This window comes from Bubalus kerabau, chromosome X (assembly GCF_029407905.1).
Source record: "Bubalus kerabau isolate K-KA32 ecotype Philippines breed swamp buffalo chromosome X, PCC_UOA_SB_1v2, whole genome shotgun sequence".
Lineage (NCBI taxonomy): Eukaryota > Metazoa > Chordata > Mammalia > Artiodactyla > Bovidae > Bubalus > Bubalus kerabau.
In genome coordinates, this window is record NC_073647.1 from 138,136,872 (window position 1) to 138,159,371 (window position 22,500).

The 22,500-nt window shown below is 38.8% G+C and overlaps 1 protein-coding gene and 1 pseudogene across 12 annotated transcripts in view; one reads left to right on the forward strand and one right to left on the reverse strand.

Annotated features, from left to right (window-relative positions):
- POLA1 (DNA polymerase alpha 1, catalytic subunit) overlaps positions 1 to 22,500 on the reverse strand; it is a 391,031-nt gene that overhangs the window by 163,360 nt on the left and 205,171 nt on the right. The gene's annotated exons all lie outside the window — the stretch shown is intronic.
- On the forward strand, positions 20,492 to 21,094 carry LOC129639207 (60S ribosomal protein L13a-like; annotated as a pseudogene).

The window sequence follows — 22,500 nt, forward strand, 5'->3', positions numbered from 1 at the left end:
AATAGACACATAATAAGAACCTGCTGTAGAGCACAGGGAACTCTACTCAATACTCTGTAATGACCTATGTGGGAAAAGAATCTTAGAAAACATGAAGTGGATACATGTATAACTGATTCACTTTCTGTGCACCTGAAAGTAACATTGCAAATCAACTATAATCCAATAAAAATTTAAAAAATATAACACATGAGCATATGGAAAGCACCAGCACTATGAATGGCACACCCTGTATGTCACTAATAAATGACATATTCCGTACTTTCCCAACTAGAGCGCAGCTTCTGGAGGGTTTGAATTTCTACACAGTTGCAAAACCCAATGCCATGCCCTCAACAGGTGCTCTAGAAAGTTTATAAGGAATATGTTTAAACTCGAACTATGAACACCCCCTTTTAATGGATGCATTAAACTGCTATTTCTACTGTTTTAGTTAATATATGCCTTTAAAATTTCAGTATCCTTCAATTTCTACACACCTTTATGTCTTATATAAATTATTAGTCTTGATTAGTATCAAGATTAATCTCGAAAAGATTGAGATATGCTGTTTTTTCTGTCACCCAAATTGGTTTTCTGCCCATTTTATTTGCATTATTTATGCTTTTTCTGTAAATATAGAACAAGAGAGGGTGAAAAAATACTGGTTTGCCAACTCCAATGTACTTCTTTGCAAAGGAAATTATTTCCATAGGCTACAGAAATAACTTATTTGGATTACTTCAATTAGTTCTAATACAAAACATTGCCACCACTTCATTAATCAGCTGCTTGTGAGGGTTACTTTTCCAAGAAGTCTTTTTAGTAATTTGATTAGAAAGAATGGTAGTGCACATTATCATCTGATTCAGTATGTCCATCAAGTAGACAATTTACAGTGAGTTCTTGATAACGATGGGCTTATTTTAAAAAAGCCACACAGACAGCAATTTCTTCATTTTATAATCCTAGTCCTATTTTTTGGTGAAGATGAAGTTATTTTTCAAAGTCTTTGGCAGCACACGGTGCTGAATAAGCATCAGGAACTATTTCAATGCTTTAAGAGGCATTTCACTCTTTGCCTCTCCCCACAGACCCCCTCCCCCAACGAATGATGCAGTAATTAAAACCTAATTATTATCTTCATTTTAAACAAAACCTAAAGTGAATACCAATTAATAACAACATACTAATGAGCATCTGCTGTGATGAAATTGAATATGAATGTGCTGCAAATTTCGGGTAATTTATTTTTTTTTAGGGAAGTGCCACTGGTCGCATTCTGCTGTTAGAAGATTATATAGAATGTACACCATTTTCTATCAAGTCATTCTGCACATGGCAATTTCCATCTTAGGAGATAGGGCTGGCTTTAATGCTACAGATGTTGAAATACCCAAACATTGGTCATGTTGTCTTCACTGGGACTGAGGACAATTTTAGGATTCTACCTTGAATTTATTGCCCTCTCTTCAGAAGTTTTCCTTTTTTAAATGCTGTATTTCAAGGTTAACCTCATGCCAAAAAGGCCCCACAAAAGACCCAAAAGATTTCAATTAGCCCCCATGCTACATATAATCATGTATTAACATCACGATGAGAAATGTAAATATAAATTTCTAACTAGAAAAAATAATAATATAAAAATAAGGTTGGTAAGTCACTTTGGATTTCACCAGAGCTATAAAATGGCCTAGAAACATTTATGTAAGTAAGAGAAACCCTTGATATCTGGAAGTATTGAGGTAGTTAACTTTGTTCAGATTCATTCACATTACTAACATCACCACACCAAGAAGCAAAACGTGGAGACAGAATGAGGTTCTGCATATTACAGTTTCAACCTCCATATCTATAGTAAGAATGAGTAGGGCAAGATCAGTGTTTTTCAAGTATGTTCAATTCATGTGCCTTGGAGGCTTCTCCAAATGTTTGATTCTGATTTCACTGATTATATATTCACTGTAAAAAATTCAAGACAGGTGTATTCACATGTACTACCTCCCAAATTTTAAGACATGTAAGATCCCAACATATTAGCTGGTGTTCTCACTGAAAAATAAGTTATAAGCTATAAAAATCTCATCTTTTTTATAGTTGGGAATTCTGCATGAAATCTTATTTGGATAAAAGGGTTTCCTAGATTAGTGAGTTTTCTAGGGTTTCTTTCTTGATTTAAACTGAACTGAAAACTACTTTGACTTTCTTTCCCTGGCACATTCACCCAAATATATCTAATCTGGCTAAAATAAAAATTCTCTACCACTTCCCAACCCATCCACAAAAATTTGGCAAAACTGAAATCTAGAATGTTTGGTCAGCTTTCCAATATTCTTATTAACTGGCACCAAAGGGTCTATGATGAGCAATATCAACAGCTACTAAAATAAAATAAATGCACATGGCTACTGTAAATAAAGTGATGCAGCATTTAGGACAAAAACTTAACTGTGTAATCTGACCTGGCTGTTAAGGTGTACTCTGGCTTTGGTGACATCTCAGAACAAGTTCTGCCTCAGATGGACAAGACAGGAGAAGGCTGTCATAGCTGATACAAGCCAAGCCAAAGTCAGCCTCCCTTCACACCACTACCCACCAAGCACATAAGAAAGACTGCTGTGCATTCATTCAACAAATTGAGCATCTAAAATAGGCCAGACACTATTCCAGCTGCTAAGGCTACACCAGAGAAAGAGAAATAGGATAAGATCACAGGAGCTTATAGCCTGGTGTGGGTGTGACTTTTCCAACACTACATTGCAGTCAAATGTGGATATTTCATTTATCTACCCGCTTCTCACAGTAGCTGCTCTCTGTAACTTTTTAATGGCATGTTTACCTTGCATTTCCTAACAGAATTATTTGAGTATTTTAATTCTTACATTACAGAGAGGTCTCAGATGATTATACTCATTTTTAAATTTGCGTCCCTTGCCTTTATATAATAATGTTAGGCTTTTCAAAGTATTCAGTCCTCACAAAAGTTCTGTCAGGTAGGTGGGAAGTTAAAATTATTGTCCCTATTTGACAGAGCTCATCAAAGGTGAAGTCACCTGTTCATGATCCCAGATCTGGTCAGTGAACGGAGCACTAATGGCCAGTTTGCAAACCTCTTAGAAAAACCAGTGGAGTCAAAATTAGAATGACAGTTTGTGACTAGAATCAATATTTTTTATTGCCAAATGGCATCTTAAATCTTTGCCTGAAATGCTGATATAGGATTATCTGAGGTACAATTTTAAAGTCCATATGTGCATGCTATTTAAAGTGAACAGAGATTTCCCAAATGTTATCAATGTGTTAAATCACTGTGCTAAAGGAGAGGGTTGAAGAAGTTTAGCATGATGCATTAATATGCATTTGACACTTTCCCGTTTTCAGCTCCATCTCCCAAGCATTATGCTTTCTCCCATTTGATCTTCAATAAATGAACTAGCCATTCTGATTATCCTCATTTTACAGATAAGGAAGCTGAGACTCAAATAGGTTATGGGACTTGCCCTAGGTTATGCAGCTAGTAAGGGGCAGAGCCAAGACTTGTTCCCAGGTTTTCAATGTCCAAGCCCCTTGATCTTTGTCATATGCCACTTTTCATTCATACAATTTCAACAATGTCATTCTGTGTGTTAATCAGTTCTTTTGTGGCTAGTTTTCAACCTGAAATACTCAGTGCACCAGAGAAGCAGTGTATTATAAGCACCTGGTACCTCACTCACACTGTCAGGCTACAGTGATGCCATGTTTAGGGCACAGCTCACTATGAGTAAAAGCGGCAGGAGCACAGGGCCAAAAGCAAAGGGCATTGGCTTGGGGGCTGGAGGTGCAGACTGCAAGGAGAAACTGACCAAGCCAAGTCAAAAGTTTTCCAACGTGTATCATGGTTGAACTGGGGACCTAAAGTCTAACTGTGTCAATTTAATTTTCTAATTTTTGCTCTCCTTCATTCTAAGATGCACCTTTCAGAAAATGTACCTTTGAGCAGAAAGATATAAAAATCTAAGTTCTTAAAAGTTTATGTTCCACACAGATCTCTGTGCACACACTTCAGAAAAAATTTTTATGGGTTTAGAAATTCCTTTTAGAACATAAAGAAGCTTTCCTTTTCTGTTTTACAAATTGAAAAACTGAGGCTCGGAGAAATGAAGATGGGGCAGATGCACCCCATCAAAGCACTGTTACCAGGATTACATGACATAATATGTGTGAAACATTTAGTACACTACCTGACATACAGTGAGCGCTAACTAACTGGTAGTGAGTCTTTTAACTTTTTCTTAGCTATGAACACTTGCCTTTGGGAAGTTTCCTGAAGTAAACCAAGTAGGCACCTGCAAGAACTTGACATTTTTTTCTCCTTTTTAATTTTGTGAACTTCATTCAAAAGCCAAGGCCAAACAATATACTCTTATGATTCTAAGTAAAAGTCACTGATTATGTAAGCAAATTTTTAAAAAAGGAAGGGTGGTAGGATTTCAGTACCAATCACTGTAAAAAAACGAAGACTTGATTTCTCTCTCTCCTATAGGCTGAAATAGGATAAAGTATTTCCTCGCTTTTAATCTCTTTACAACTAATATATAGCAGTTCTGTTTATTTTAAAATTTTTTTGATGTGCACCATTTTAAAAGTCTTTATTCAATTTGTTACAACACTGCTTCTGTTTGATGCTTTGGTGTTTTGGCCGTGAGGCATGTGGGATCTGAGTGCCCCACCAGAGATCAAACCCCTGCCTCCTGTATGGGAAAGTGAACTCTTAACCACTAGACTGCCAGGGAAATCCCAGTAGTTCTGTTTAAAGTACTGTAATCTCCTTGAGGATAGACATCCTATCATAAATACCTCAGGACTCCCAAGATCCTGGCATAGGGAGGATGAAGACGCCAAAAACATAAGTTCTTTAGAAGAAAAGTTCTAAGTAAAGCCAAGGCATTGTAAGCTGTTAAATGTGAAAATACGAGATAAGGCAAGTATGGTGTGGTTGTTAACAGCACAGACTCTGGAACCAGTATGGGTTCAAATTCTGCCTCTAACATTTAGCAGATATGTGATCTTGGGCAAGGCATCGAAAACTACACTCTCCACCTCCTTATCTGTAAAACAAGGATGACAACAGTGCCTCAAACAGTAGCATATGTTTGCTTTACATCTTTTTTGGGGGTTGAATTTAGCTACAAAAAGCCCTTACTGTATCTTGATAGTCTTGTCTTTCTTCTACTGTCTCTGTATATAAGCCTATAATGAGGTTATACACCTTATAAGCTATTAGAAGACAGAAATTGTAGCTACGAATGCAGTTTTAAAACGATAGTCACAGAATATCACAGGCTCACATATCAGTAAACTTAAAAAATGATGCTGACCTGTGGCGGATTCATTTCGATATTTGGCAAAACTAATACAATATTGTAAAGTTTAAAAATAAAATAAAATTTAAAGAAAAAAGAGAAAAAAAATGATGCTGAGGAATATTCAAGAAAGCGTGCAGTGCTTTTTGTTTTGTTTGTTATTGTTGGAGGTCAGTTACTACTTTAACGGAAGTCGAAGAGGCAGATTTTGGAGAGAACTTCACTGACTACTTTCAATTTTTCTTTCTGGTATAAGGTCTCATCTTAATGATAAAACAGTAAATGCACCCAACAGTGGTTAACAGTGTGGATTCTGGAGTCTGACAGGCTCTCTCCTTCAAATCCTGGCTGTGACATTTATTGGAGGTAAAGTCCTAGGATGAGCAACCTCTCCAAGCCTCAGTTTCTTCATCTGTAAAAGACCCATGCAACTATTGTGAGGATTAAATTGAATAATGAATATGAAGTATCTGGCACAAGTGGTGGCACTAGTGGTAAAGGACCTGCCTGCCAATGCAGGGGATATAAGAGACATGAGTTTGATCCCTGGGTTTGGAAGATTCCCTGGAGGAGGGCATGGCAACCCATTCCCATATTCTTGCCTGGAGAATCCCATGGACAAAGAAGCCTGGCGGGCTATGGTCCATAGGGTTGCAGAGTTGGACACGAATGAAGTGACTTAGCATAGCACAAGTGTATAGTCTGGCACATGGTAAGCACTCAGTTTGCCTTAGTTATCATTTAAGTGTTATACTCAATAACACTCTTGCTTGATTCTAAGACACCTCTCATCACTTTGAATGTTTCTGAAACAAAGATTTGTCTTATGAACTGTTGTCTTTGCTAAAAATTTTCTTTTCCCCTGAAATGCTGTTACTATATCAGTGGTGTCTTATAATTGATGCCACCATAGAAGAGAAAAATACATTGGGTATAAACAGACTTAACATTTATGCCCTCCTTGTTCTCCTAGTTCATTAGTTAAGATTCACTTCTTGTTACTATTCAGTTCAACTGGTCAGACTATGTTTGGTCATGATGATGTTCTAGTCATCTTAGTCAATGAAATAAATCCATATATTTTACATCTAACATAGCCATTAGGCTTTAAGGCCATAGACTCCCCATGCTAACCACCCATTATCAAAATACAAGATAAGAAGAAGTAATTCTTTTACTGATATGGTCTGGAATTTCTATAGGAAATTTCAGGTAGCTAATTTAGGTACTAAAACTCATTACACATCCAAAAAACACATGGTAGATGTCTTATGATTTTGTTTTTGATGTTTTGTACAAGAACCTATTCAGTAACAAGTCACTATAGTTATACTTTTCAAATGTCAGTAAATTAATTTTGACAATGAAAAAAAGTAACAAAGGGAGTATTAATATACATGCACATGTAATTCACTAATTTCTCTTCTAAATTCTTCCAGCTTGCCAGAATTATATTAGAACCACAAAAACAGAGCCAATAAAAACTAGTTTGGCTGCTCTTTGCCCTTTCTTTCTACACTGCATTAGAAATTACAGTCTTAGACATTTGTTTAATTAGAAACTAGGCTTGCTTGTATTCAAGACCTGGTCTTTTCTACTGAAAGCTTACCTAGGCCACCTTCTACTTACAACAGGAAACCAAACCATTCCATACAGAGGTGTCAAAACAAGCAAAGCACAAACTGGCTAATGGACTTTCCCAGGAACAAAATGCATAACCATCGATGTGTTCTCTCTTGACTACTTTCTCCTAAAAGGAAGGAAACTAGTAATTTCTTGTAACTTAAAGAAAAAGATTTGTAATCTAGGAAATTATATCTGGTAAAATGAGAAAAACAGAAACAAAAATCCTATCCAGGCTCTATACACCTAGGTCTCAAATCATGGGGTGTCCTTTGATAATATATCCCACTCATGTCCTCTCTCCTCCTTTAAAAACTGTCCTCAGGTTCCTGGGATTGGCTTCATCCCAGCTGCAACAGACTGAGACGGTATTCTACTGTTTTTCTGTCTTAACTCACATGCTTTATCATACTCTATCTGGGGTTTGCACAGAAAGTTCAAGGATTAACAATGAACCTTCCTAAACCTATGTTACACCTGCATCTTCTGCATCCTGAGCAGGCGGCACTGATATGAAAAAGTATCTTCTTTCTTCTGCATTCCTGCTGACTCCACTTGTTCTGTAATCCTTGAAGACTGTAACAGAAGTATCTTGATTTGAACTCCAGCAGGTCTGTTTCTCTCAAATCATTTGTCAACACTCACCTATGTTACTTGAGTCACCGCCGATATACACACTGTGGTGCTCAATTATTCAGATGCAGTTGGTTCACTTCCTTGTTCTTCCCTTTTCTGGCTTTGGGCCAGTTCACTTCTCAGCAGTTTTTCAACCAGTAAAGTGAGAAAAAGTAACACATCTTCCTGAAATATAGTACTGGCATATAGTAGGTATTCAATAAACGCTGTTCCAATATCGAGTAAATAAAGCATTAAATCAGGCAAAGTTTTGTTTTGTTTTGTTTTTTAAGCAATACTAAAGACTTGGATGGGAAGTGGAGATGACTGGTTAAAAATTTAAGTTCTCATTATTTGTGAATTTCATCTGCCCAGGTGAGTGGTTTACCAACATTTTCTCAGCAATTGAACTACTGTTATACATGAACTTTAACAGAGCAATCTCATAAATAAAACAGATAAAAGTAGAAATACTCCAGCGGTATCTTTGAATAAGGTCAGGGCCCTCACCCATAGAACACAATTTCAAACTCTTTTTAATGCTAATAAAATCCCAGGATGTATATGCAGGATGTAGGAGCTAGAGTCCTAGGTTCTCCAAATAGGCCCATTAGTTTTGTGAAGAAATGAAAAGGGCCAATTCATATATCATCAGCTGAAGATAAAGATATGGATTTGCTAAGCCTAATACGCGTGTATGCTAAGTCGCCTCAGTCGTGACGACTCTTTGCGACCCCATGGACTGTAGCGTATCAGGCTCCTCTTCCATTGGATTCTCCAGACAATACTGGAGTGGGTTGCCATTCCCTTCTCCAAGGGATGTTCTCGACACAAGGACTGAACCTGGGTCTCATGCACTGCAGACAGATTCTTTACCATCTGAGCCACCAGGGATATGGAACAGTGTAAATCACAACCATTATAAAAGAAAAGAAAGCATGTTTATTGGAATATTGACCCCCTTTAAAGTTGGCATTAAGTGGGCAGAAGTCTGGAGGCAGCTGGAGCATTCAGTCATGCACAGGCCTGTAGGAGGTCCTGCCCACCAATATGACTACACCATAATCTATTCCACCTCATTCAGAAACACTGTGTAAGAGTTGTGAAAGTAAGATAACCTTAACCAGTAATTTCAAACCAGGAGAACAAAAGGAACATGATTGAAACTAATTTACATTTTCAATTACTACAAAAATTTCGAATCTATGCTCTTCTTTTTGTGGTCTGTTTGTTTTTAAACGATTACCTTTACCTGACAGGAAGGGCATGCTCGTGAAAGGGGTTCCAGAACGCTGGCAATGAGGAGATGAAGAGAAAACAAACCAGCTCTCCATGAAGCTATGTATCCCTCAATAAACAAGACAGAAGAATGGTAACTATAAGCAAATACATGCCTATACTGCTTGAAAGAAAATAGAGCTTCCTGAGGTCCATCATCGTTTTTAATGATTACGTTAAAAAATATTTATTTGTCTGCATCAGGTCTTAGTTGTGGTACATGGGCTGCAGAGCTTGCAGGGCTCAGCAGTTATAGCACGAGGGTCTACTTGCTCTGAGGCATGTGGTATCTTAGTTCCCTGATCAGGGATAGAACTGAATTGCTTGCATTGCAAGGTGTATTCTTAACCACTGGACCACCAGGGAAGTCCCCTACCATTGTTTTTAAAAACAAAAAAACATGCTGCTCTAAAATCCAGAATTTCCTATTCAAAACTTTGTCATGTTTTCAAGGCTTTACTTTATAATTTAAATAGTTAGAACTTGCATATGGCCTGCCACTCCCAAATCTATCCCATCCCAAAAGCTGGGCTTAGGAAAGACCTTCCTTTGTTTTTACTTTAGCAAAATGAGAATATTAATGTCTTGTTCCTCAAAAGAGATTTTTGTCATAACTTGATATTTTCTCCTTGTGTAGATTTCTTGACAAAAAGCGTTGCAGGGGCTCTCAATCACATATCTATTATATTTATGTGAACTGTGTTTACAAGGTGGCAGGAGTTGGGACTTATTGTCATGTAACCTCAATGCCAGATATTTAATTCATCTAACTTGTGTAAAAGGAGCTCCCTTAGTTCTATGTCTCCACATATATCCCTGTATTTGAAAAGATTTATTCTTGAAGTGGTAAATAAATTCGCCTGCCAATGCAGGAAACACAGGTTCAATCCCTGGGCTTCCCTAGTGACTCAGTGGTATAGAATTTGCCTGCCAACAGGAGACGCTGATTTGATCCTGGCTAGGGAAGATTCCCTAGAAAAGGAAATGGCAACTCACTCCAGTATTCTTGCCTGAAAAATCCCATGGACAGAGAAGACTTGTGGGCTACGGTTCATGGGGTTGCAGAGTCGGAAAAGACTTATCAACTAAACAACAACATCCTCGAAGTAGAGTTATATGTTATCACCAGGCCACGGAAATTTTTCTTTCATTTTTACTTTAAAAAATTTCACAATGAGATTAATTTGGGAGAGTATATATGGTATAGTTCTATTATTTTTAACACATGTAACATCCATGACAACTAGGATACACAACAGTTCCAAAACTGCCTTTTGTTGCCCATTTGTATTCAGACCATTCTCTAATCCACAACAACTACTGGTTCTCCATCATTACAGTTCTGAAATTTCAACAATGCCACTTAAATGGAATTAAACACTATGTGGTCTTTTGAGTCTAGCTTTTTTTCACACAGCATAATAGCTTTGAGACCCATCCAAGTTGCTCTATGTTATCAGTAGTCTTTTCCTTTTTATTGCTAAGTAATACTCCATGGTATGAAAGCACGACACTTTATTCATTCATCCACTGAAGTGTGTTGGGAGTTGTTTCCAGTTTGGGGCTATTATGAATTCAGTTCCTTGGAAACATTTCTGCACAGATTTTTACATGGTTATAATTTTTCATATCTCTAGGGTAAATACCCAAGAGGATTCCTAGGTCATACAGAAAGTATATATTGATCTTTATGAGAAACAAACTGTTTTTCAGACTGGCAGCACCATTTTACATTTCCACCAGCAAAGTAAGCATGAAGCTTCCTGTTGTTCCACGTCTTCACAAGCACTTGGTACTGTCAGTATTTTGTATTTTAACCATTCCAGTAAGTATGGAGTGCTATCTTGTCAAGGTTTCAATTTGTATTTCCCTGATGCTAATAATGAAACAACTTTTCACATTCTTATCTGTCATCCTTATGTTCTCTGTGGTAAAGAATCCATTTACGTCTTTTGTTTATTTTTAAATTGGAGTGGTTTTCTTTTAACTGAGTTTTGAGAGTTCTTTATATATATACTAGACACAGGTCCCTTGTTGGATATGTGATTTGTAAACATTTCTTCCAAGTTTATGACTTGTCATTTCTATCCCTTAATAGTGTCTTTCCGAGTAAGTTTTTATTTTGATGAAGTTCAAGTGATTTTTCCTTTTTTAAATTGATCATTTTTATCTCATGTTTAAGAATTCTTCACCTAATCTGAGGTCATGAAGATTTTCTCTTATGTACTACTTCTTAAAGTTTATAGTTTTGCACTTAGAGCCATGATATACTTTGTTAATATTTGTATAAGGTAAGATTTTAGCTCAAAGTTTATTTTTTCTGCATGTGAATGTCCAACTTTTTCCAACATTACATGTTGAAAGGGCTATTCATTCTTCATTAAATTCTTTTGAATCGCTGTTAAAAATCGAATGGCCAAACTTGTTTGAGTCTATCTATTCTGTGGGTCTAGGTTTCTATCCATTTGCCAATTTTATACTGTTCATATCTGTAGCTTTAAGTCTTACAATTGATTATTGATTCCTCCAACTTAATTTTTTTTCAATTATGAATTTACTTCCTTTAACAAATATAGGACTATGGAGGTAATCCATTTCATCTTGGATGAATTCTTATAGTTTCCGATTTTTGAGGAATTGGTCCACTACTCTTAAATTGTCAAATATGTTTAGTATTCCCCGATCCTTTTTAAAATCTGCAGAGGCCTAGTATTCTGGATAGTGCCAATTTGTATCTTTACTTTTTTAAAATCTCTGTCAGCCTTGCTAGATGCTTATCAATTTTATTGATATTTTAAAACATTCATGTTTTTGTTTCATTGATTTTCTCTATTCTTTCAGTTTAACTAATATATCTTCACTATCTCTTTTCTTCTGTTTATTTTGGGCTTATTTTGCTCTGCTTTTCAAAAAATTTTCTGAAAGTGGAAACTCACATTATTGATTTGACACCATTCTTTTCCTCTAATACAAACATTTAATGCTATGAATTTCCCTCTAAGTACTGCTTTAGGTGCATCATCCTACTGTACAGTTTTTTACTTTTCCCCTTTGAACCTCACCTGATTCTGACAGCATGATTATTTAATAGTTAACTGCCAAATGAACAGACTTATATTACCAACTGGGTCAATAAACAATCCCTGGACACTTACTACTTGAGTATTTTACAGATTTTGTGTGTCTATGATGCATAAATATTGGTAATTGGTCTACTCTGCATTACAATAGGCACCATAGTATATACACTGTCTCAATCATTGTTTGATATGTTGCATTTTCATTTTCACTCGGTTCAAAATATTTTCTAATTTTCCTTGGGACCTTTTTTTGACCGTTGGGTTATTTAGAAGTGTGTTGTTTAATTTCCAAGAACTTAGAGAGTTTCTGGTTACTTTTCTCTTAATGACTTCTAGTTTAATTCCATTATGGCTACAGAATATACTTCGTATGATTTCAATTATTTTAAATTCATTAAGGTTGTTTTTATAATGCAGAATATAGTCTATCATATAGTCTATCTTGTTGAATGTTCCATGTACACTTGAAAAGAATCTTGATCATGCTATCAACAGGTGGAGTGTTCTGTACATATCAATTAAATCCCGTTGGTTGACAGTTCTTCTATATCCTTGCTGATTTTTTGTCCAGTATTTCTATCAATTACTGAAAGAGGAGTGTTAAAAGTTGCCAAGTATAATTATGGATTGTCTGTTTCTCCTTTCAGTTCTGCCAGTTTTTGCTTCAGGTGCCACCATTTTGAGGCACTGCTGTTAGGTACATACGATTTTGGGTTGTTTTCTCGTCTTAGTGAATTAGCTCTTTTATCATTATGTAAAATCCCTCTTTATTATGAGTAATTTTCTTTGCTCTGAAGTCTAATTTTCTGCTTTTAACATAGCCACTCTTTCTTTTCATTGGTGTTTGCATGGTATATCTTTTGCCATTTTCTCCCATAACCTACCTATACCATTATATTTGAAGTTAGTTTCTTGAAGACATTTTATAATACTTGCATCATTAAAAAGTACATTCTGATAATTTCTTTTAATTGGTATAAACACATTTAGAACATCTGCATTTAATGCAGTTATTGATATGTTTGGATTTGGGTGTACTATTTTATTATTTGTTCTGCTTTTCCTTTCTCTTTTCTATTTCCTGCCGACTTTGGGGTTATTCAAACATCTTTTTATTATTTAATTAATTGTGGTTTTGACAACATCTTTTTGTAAAGTTCATCATTAAGGATGAAAATATATATAATTTAGAATTAAAAATTTACCACGTAAATGTAATACATGGTAAAAATTTACCATGTAAAAACCCACATAGGTCCCTTTTCCCTCCTTCCTTTGATGTTGTAGCTGTCTTATAAATTAGACCTACACACACTGAAAACTGGTAGAAAATGCTATAATTTTTGCTTTCACCTATCAAAAATATTTCAAGTAACTCAAGAAAAATAGTTATTATATTTACCATTTCCTTTTCCTTCCTTCGTTTTTCTTTTTAATTAATTATTTATTTTTGGCTGTGCTGGATCTTTGTTACTATGGGGGCTACTATTCGGTTGCAGTGCTTGGGCTTCTCACTGCAGTTGCTTCTCTTGTTGCAGAGCACAGGCTCTATGGCATGTGGGCTTCAGTAGCTGTGGCTCAGAGGCTCAAGAGCACAAGCTAGATGGTTATGGCACACAGGTTTAGTTGCACCATGGCATGTGAGATCTTCCCAGATCAGGGACTGAACCTGTGTCTCCTGCATTGGCAGTCGGATTCTTTATTGCTGAGCCACCAGGGAAGCCCTTTTCCTTCATTCTTGATGTTCTAGGTATCTTTCCAGTATCATGTCCCTTCTGTCTGAGTAACTTAGTTCAACAATTCTTTCAGAGTAGGTCTGCTGACAACGAATTCTCTTACCTTTCCCTCATCAGAAAATGTCTTTTTCCTTCACTCCAAAAGATTTTGGGGGGGCTAGATTAAAAACTCCAGTACTGTTGCCTGGAAAATCCCATGGATGGAGGAGCCTGGTGGGCTGCAGTCCATGGGGTCGCTAAGAGTCGGACACGACTGAGCGACTTCACTTTCACTTTCCACTTTCATGCATTGGAGAAGGAAATGGCAACCCACTCCAGTGTTCTTGCCTGGAGAATCCCATGGACGGAGATTCCTGGTAGGCTGCAGTCCATGGGGTTGCACAGAGTCGGACACGACTGAAGCGACTGAACAGCAGCAGCAGATTAAAAACAGTGAGTTGATAATCTTTTAGCACTTTAAAAACACTGTACTACTTCCTCTGGCCTCCACATTGTTTCTGATAAGAAATATGTCATCATTTGAATCATTTTCCCTTATGCATGCTTTGTGACCCTGTAGACTGTAGCTCACCAGGCTCCTCCGTCCATGGGATTTTTCAGACAAGAATACTGCTACTGCTAAGTCACTTCAGTCATGCCTGACTCTGTGCGACCCCATAGACGGCAGCCCACCAGGCTCCCCCGTCCCTGGGATTCTCCAGGCAAGAACACTGGAGTGGGTTGCCATTTCCTTCTCCAATGCGTGCAAGTGAAAAGTGAAAGTGAAGTCGCTCAGTCGTGTCTGACTCTTCGCGACCCCATGGAGTGCAGCCTACCAGGCTCCTCCGTCCATGGGATTTTCCAGGCAAGAGTACTGGAGTGGGGTGCCATTGCCTTCTCCGGACAAGAATACTAGAGTGTGTTAATATTTCCTCCTCCAGAGGATATTCCCAACCCAGGGATAGAATCCATGTCTCCTACATTGGCAGACAACAAATACTCTACCACTGAGGCACCTGGGAAGTACATTTTCTCTTACAAAACACCATTTTTCTGATGGTTTTTAAAACTTTTGCCCCCTCTAACACACACACACACACACACACACACACACACACACACAGAGTTAGATTATGATGTGTTCCAGAGTGAATTTCTTAGGGTATACCCTGATTGGGATTCATTGAGCTTTCTGAATCTGTCAGTTTGTCTTTTGTCAAACTTGGTAAAGGTTCACATTATTTCTTCAAATATTTTTTTTCAGCCTGGTGCTTCTCCTCCTTTTTTGGATTCCAATGATATGAATGTTAGACTGTATTATTGTCTCACAGGTCCCGGAGGCTCTGTTCTGCCTAACCCCTTTGTCTTTTTCTACCTCTCCTTTAGACTGGATAATTTGTACTGATCTATTTTTGAGTTCACTGGCTGTTTCCTGTGTCATCTCCATTCTGCTACTGAGCCTACTCAATGAGTTTTTAAACTTTGGTTATATTTTTTGGTTCTAATATATTTATTTGGCTCTTTTTTACATCTATTTCTTCTGTCATATAACTCTAACAGCATCATTTCAATCTTGACTTTGGATTTCTGACCCCTGCCCCGCCCCGCCCCATGCAAGTTGTGCTTTTTCTTCTTCTACCAGGTAGTTCTGAACTGAATTTTGGACATTTTGAGTAGCGTGAATCTATGGGTGTTACTTAAATTCTATGGACAACAGTTGATGTATTTGTTTTAGCAGGCAACCGACTTCATTAGGTTTGGGTTATGGATTCCAGCCCACTTTCTCTGGACCGTGGGCCTGATCTCAGTTCACCTTTCAAAACTGTGGCAGTACTTGTTATATTTGTCCCATGTGTACTCCACGCAGAAGTCAATCTGGGTTGTGGTCTTTTACTTCAGTTCTCAAAGTTTTTGATATGCTGATTAGGCTCAGATCCTTTCCTTCCAGACTGGGGTATGAGACCCAAAGTTTACCAACAACTTTATGAGGTCACCTTCCCTGAAGCTGTCTTTGTCTGTGATCTCCCTGGTACCTTTTAGTTCCCAGCCGATAGCCAGAAAGCTGGGTCTTTACTTCTTTCCTCCCTTTCTTAAGAAGGCACAGGTGAGTTGAGTGTTTTGGCTCCTGGTGACTACCACTGCAGCTTTTGTTGCCAACATAAGATTACTTGGGGGCTGGAGCATGAGAATGAAAAATAGAGAGAGAGAGAGAAAAAAAAAAAAACACCTTCGGGATTCCCATATCTTTTCTAGTAAGGGGATAACCTTACTTCTCTAATATATGTTTGTAACTTTAAGATCTACATAGAAAATTTTTATCTTCTAAGGAGCCTTAGTTTACCGTATCTCTTTAGCACTGATGTATTAATTCTATAATATACTGTGACTTTTTAAGAACTTTCGTTTCATTTCAAATCTCTCTGGTTGGTTCCTTATATTGAAGCTGTTTAAGGCCAGAAACCATGACTTCAAAACCTTTTTTACTTGCTACACCCCAGACAAGCAGCATGGAGAAGAGACAATATTCAGTAACCGTTTGGTTGACAGATGTTCCAATTGGTCTTTATAAAAATAAGAATAATTTTGCACAATATGAAAATGAGAAAATAATAATAAAGTAGGGGGAACTTAAGGTGCTAGTTAATCATCAAGGTACAGTTGGTTCCACTACAATGTTTACTTTGAAAATGAGAATTAATTCCAATGCCATTGATATATCAGGAAATAATGTGAACATAATGTGAATTTTATGTCTGCTTCTACAGGATTCTGTCTGTAAGAAACACTAGGTAAATGCAGAAAACTGCATCCAGATGAATCAAGCCACAGAGGAATATATGTAACACACATATACATACACCCCTCAAACACTGACCAGCTACCCCTGTTCACTGAGTGTGTAATAAGCTACACTAACCCACATCTGGTGTTTGTATAATTTTCCTTCCAATTTCAGATAACCTTCTTTCCACCACTTCACCATGACTTATGAGCTGCAACCTTTCTGATGTTCACTTTCACAAGCAAACTTCAAGTCTTTTGCAAGGTAAAATGCTGTATTTATTGTAGTACTTATATATTTCTTAGCTTTTCAAGATATGTAACATCACACCACTGTTTTCATTAGGTTCCTTTATTCCCACGTCCAAGGAGCAGTGGTTGTGCGGGAACAGCAGGGCCAAGAGGAGCTACTAAATGTTCAAAGTCAGGAGGGGCGGCCATGAGGAGATACCCCTCGTGCAAGGTAAGGAGCAGCAGCTGCGCTTTGCTGGAGCAGCCGTGAAGAAATACCCCACGTCCAAGGTAAGAGAAACCCAAGTAAGATAGTAGGTGTTGTGAGAGGCATCACAGGGCAGACACACTGAAACCATAATCACAGAAAACTAGTCAATCTAATCACACTAGGACCACAGCCTTGTCTAACTCAATGAAATTAAGCCATGCCCGTGGGGCCACCCAAGATGGGCAGGTCATGGTGGAGAGATCGATCTGACAGAATGTGGTCCACTGGAGAAGGGAATGGCAAACCACTTCAGTATTCTTGCCTTGAGAACCCCATGAACAGTATGAAAAGGCAAAATGATAGGATACTGAAAGAGAAACTCCCCAGCTCAGTAGGTGCCCAATATGCTACTGGAGATCAGTGGAGAAATAACTCCAGAAAAAATTAAGGGATGGAGCCAAAGTAAAAACAATACCCAGTTGTGGATGTGACTGGTGATAGAAGCAAGGTCTGATGCTGGAAAGAGCAATATTGCATAGGAACCTGCAATGTCAGGTCCATGAATGAAGGCAAATTCGAAGTGGTCAAACAGGAGATGGCAAGAGTGAATGACGGCATTCTAGGAATCAGTGAACTGAAATGGACTGGAATGGGTGAATTTAACTCAGATGACCATTATATCTACTACTGTGGGCAGGAATCCCTCAGAAGAAATGGAGTAGCCATCATGGTCAACAAAAGAGTCCGAAATGCACTACTTGGATGCAATCTCAAAAACGACAGAATGATCTCTGTTCGTTTCCAAGGCAAACCATTCAATATCATGGTAATCCAAGTCTATGCCCCAACCAGTAACGCTGAAGAAGCTGAAGTTGAACGGTTCTATGAAGACCTACAAGACCTTTTAGAACTAACACCCAAAAAAGATGTCCTTTTCATTATAGGGGACTGGAATGCAAAAGTAGAAAGTCAAGAAACACCTGGAGTAACAGGCAAATTTGGCCTTGGAATACGGAATGAAGCAGGGCAAAGGCTAATAGAGTTTTGCCAAGAGAACGCACTGGTCATAGCAAACACCCTCTTCCAAGAACTCAAGAGAAGACTCTACACATGGACATCACCAGATGGTCAACACCGAAATCAGATTGATTATATTCTTTGCAGCCAAAGATGGAGAAGCTCTACACAGTCAGCAAAAACAAGACCAGGAGCTAACTGTGGCTCAGACCATGAACTCCTTATTGCCAAATTCAGACTTAAATTGAAGAAAGTAAGGAAAACCACTAGAGCATTCAGGTATGACCTAAATCAAACCCCTTATGATTATACAGTGGAAGTGAGAGATAGATTTAAGGGCCTAGATCTGATAGACAGAGTGCCTGATGAACTATGGACTGAGGTTCATGACATTGTACAGGAGACAGGGATCAAGACTATCCCCATGGAAAAGAAATGCAAAAAAGCAAAATGGCTGTCTGGGGAGGCCTTACAAATAGCTGTGAAAAGAAGAGAAGTGAAAAGCAAAGGAGAAAAGGAAAGATATAAGCATCTGAATGCAGAGTTCCAAAGAATAGCAAGGAGAGATAAGAATGCCTTCCTCAGCGATCGATGCAAAGAAATAGAGGAAAACAACAGAATGGGAAAGATTAGAGATCTCTTCAAGAAAATTAGAGATACCAAGGGAACATCTCATGCAAAGATGGGCTTGATAAAGGACAGAAATGGTATGGACCTAACAGAAGCAGAAGATATTAAGAAGAGGTGGCAAGAATACACAGAAGACCCATACAAAAAAGATCTTCATGACCAAGATAATCATGATGGCGTGATCACTCACCTAGAGCCAGACATCCTGGAATGTGAAGCCAAGTGGGGTTTAGAAAGCATCACTATGAACAAAGCTAGTGGAGGTGATGGAATTCCAGTTGAGCTAGTTCAAAACCTGAAAGATGATGCTGTGAAAGTGCTGCACTCAATATGCCAGCAAATTTGGAAAACTCAGGTGTCGACAGGACTTGAAAAGGTCAGTTTTCATTCCAATCCCAAAGAAAGGCAATGCCAAAGAATGCTCAAACTACTGCACAATTGCACTCATCTCACATGCTAGTAAAGTAATGCCCAAAATTCTCCAAGCCAGGCTTCAGCAATATGTGAACTGTGAACTTCCAGATGTTCAAGCTGGTTTTAGAAAAGGCAGAGGAACTAGAGATCAAATTGCCAACATCTGCTGGATCATGGAAAAAGCAAGAGAATTCCAGAAAAACATCTATTTCTGCTTTATGGACTATGCCAAAGCCTTTGACTGTGTGGATCACAATAAACTGTGGAAAATTCTGAAAGAGATGGGAATACCAGACCACCTGACCTGCCTCTTGAGAAACCTATATGCAGGTCAGGAAGCAACAGTTAGAACTGGACTTGGAACAACAGACTGGTTACAAATGGGAAAAGGAGTATATCAAGACTGTATATTGTCACCCTGCTTATTAAACTTATATGCAGAGTACGTCATGAGAAACGCTGGACTGGAAGAAGCACAAGCTGGAATCAAGATTGCCGGGAGAAATATCAATAACCTCAGATATGCAGATGACACCACCCTTATGGCAGAAAGTGAAGAGGAACTCAAAAGCCTCTTGATGAAAGTGAAAGAGGAGAGTGAAAAAGTTGGCTTAAAGCTCAACATTCAGAAAATGAAGATCATGGCATCTGGTCCCATCACCTCATGGCAAATAGAAGGGGAAAAAGTAGAAGCAGTGACAGATTTTACTTTCTTGGACTCCAAAATCACTGCAGATGGTGATTGCAGCCATGAAATTAAAAGATGCTTACTCCCTAGAAGGAAAGTTATGACCAACCTAGATAACATCTTCAAAAGCAGAGACATTACCTTTCCAACAAAGGTCCGTCTAGTCAAGGCTATGGTTTTTCCAGTGGTCACGTACGGATGTGAGAGTTGGACTGTGAAGAAAGCTGAGCACTGAAGAATTGATGCTTTTGAACTGTGGTGTTGGAGAAGACTCTTGAGAGTCCCTTGGACTGCAAGGAGATCCAACCAGTCCATTCTGAAGGAGATCAGCCCTGGGATGTCTTTGGAAGGAATGATGCTAAAGCTGAAACTCCAGTACTTTGGCCACATTATGGGCAGAGTTGACTCACTGGAAAAGACCCTGACGCTGGGAGGGATTGGGGGCAGGAGGAGAAGGGGATGACAGAGGATGAGATGGCTGGATGGCATCACTGATTTGATGGACGTGAGTCTGAGTGAACTCCGGGAGTTGGTGATGTACAGGGAGGCCTGGCATGCTGTGATTCATGGGGTCGCAAAGAGTCGGACACGACTGAGCAACTGAACTGAACTGATATTCTTGTTTGAGTCACTGATGAAATTTTGGTGGGTTTCTAACCCATGTGTCTTTTCCATAAAGCATCTGGTTGTCATTTTACATAACTTGGTAATTTTAGAAATACATGTATGGAGTTATAGGAGAGCTGAGTGCAAACAGAGAGGCTGGGAGGGAAGACTGGTCAAAGGACAAGTGTAAGAATAAAAACAAAGGACAGGATATGGACCACACTGCCACTATGTTCTTAATTTCAAAATTTTCCCTCCTTTCTTGGTGGCTACCAAAGATGGTGGAAGGGTAGGTCCTGGCGCTCAATGGCCGAGGCCATCTCCTGGGCTGCCCGGAGGCCATTGTGGCCAAGCAGGTGCTTCTGGGCTAGAAGGCTGTGGTCGTGTGCTGTGAGGGCATCAATATTTCTGGCAATTGCCACAGAAATAAGTTGAAGTACCTGGGTTTTCTCCCCAGGAGGATGAACACCAACCCCTCCTGTGGCACTTCCAAACCCCAGCCGCATCTTCTGGCAGACTGTGCAAGGCATACTGCCCCACAAGACCAAGCAGGGCCAGGCTGCTCTGGAGCGCCTCAAGGTATTTGATGGGATCCTACGACCCTATGACAAGAAAAAGCAGATGATGGCTCCTACTGCCCTCAAGGTTGTGTCTGAAGCTTACTCGGAAGTTTGCCTACCTAGGGCGCCTGGCTCATGAGGTTGGCTGGAAGTACCAGGTGGTTAACGGCCACACTGGAGGAGAAGAGAAAGGGGAAAGCCAAGATCCACTATCAGAAAAAGAAGCAGCTCACGAGGCTATGGAAACAGGCTGAAAAGAACATTGAGAAGAAAACTAACAAATTCACAGAGGTCCTGAAGCCTCATGGATTCCTAGTCTGAGCCCAATAAAATTGACTGTTTATTCTTCATGCTTGGCCTGGCCTGCCCTTCCTCCATTGCCACCCTAGGATGTGGGGGCCCCCCAGGGGCTGCCATGCAGGCGCCACAAGCAGATCGGGTATAGCTGAGGGGCATTAGTCAGTGTAGGCAGTTCTAAGGGCTGTGCAGGCATCACTGGTCTGCAGCCTATTGATTCATGAGATTTTAAAGACATGAACAGTTGAACAACCAATGCAGTTGCAATATTGGCAGAAGTAAGCTGGAAGACTTAATTGGAAGTGATCCCCATGACTTAAAGGGTGTCTGTTCAAGTTTCCCACGTGGTCAGATACTATACTCTGCAGCTGTTAGGATGTGAAAGAATGCCCAAAAAGTGTCTCTGGAAGAGACATTTCAGCCAAGGGGTCAGAGGCATTGCTTTGTGTCTTCTCTACATTTTGTAATCCCAAACCAATAAATTATTAAAAAAAAAAAGATTTGCCCAAGAAGATTTTCTTTGATCTATAATGATCCAAAAAGAAGAGCAGAGTCTAACACCACTAAACTGGGGGTAGCTAATCAAACCAAAGATTAGTTTACTCTAAAGGCTGAACTTCAACTTACTGCTTCAGAGTAGAAATGACACAGCTTCCTAAGGCTGATTTTCCTAATAGAGCATCACTAAATAAGACTGTCTAGCGAAAGGGTACGAGAAGGCGCAGAAGAAACTCAACAATGTCTTTTGCTTCTGCATCTCCAGCTATTCGTAGCCTACCAATCCTTCCAGTCCTAGCTTACATTTCACCTATTCTGTGTAATCATCTCAGCTTTGCCTTTTCTAACCACTTATGTACATGTTTAGACTAAAATTAGTATAGCAGTTGTTAATTACTTCCTGCCATCCCCTCAACACACCTGCATATGGATGAACACACACCCATCTGAGACAATGGTTTGTTCCAGCTGTGATTCTCATGACTTTCAGGGATCTCTCAGTAGGAGTAGGAGTCTGTGGTGTGTCTCTGTGTCCAGGAATTTTACTTCATCAGCTACACTGTGAACTTAAAGTGGAACACAAGTCATTTTCCCCTCAAAAACCTATTAAAAGCAAGGACAGTGCTATGCCATGTGTGTGTTGGGTGGGGTAGTGTGGTTCTGCAGAACATGGTTTGTGTCTTTTGTATGGCACAAGAGTTGGCCATTAAGTCTGTGTTTAGGAAGAACCAGTGATTTGGGTAAGGAGTCTATGCAATTATTAATATTTACCTTGAAAATTACTTTTTTTTGGTGAGTAATTTAAATGTATTAGAATCCAATTCAGAATCAATGACTACAGGAAGGAATCCCTCTGCCATTCACTGTATATAATAACATAAGGTAAACAATGATCTGAATAACAAATTCTATCAGTTCTGGCTTAAAAATTG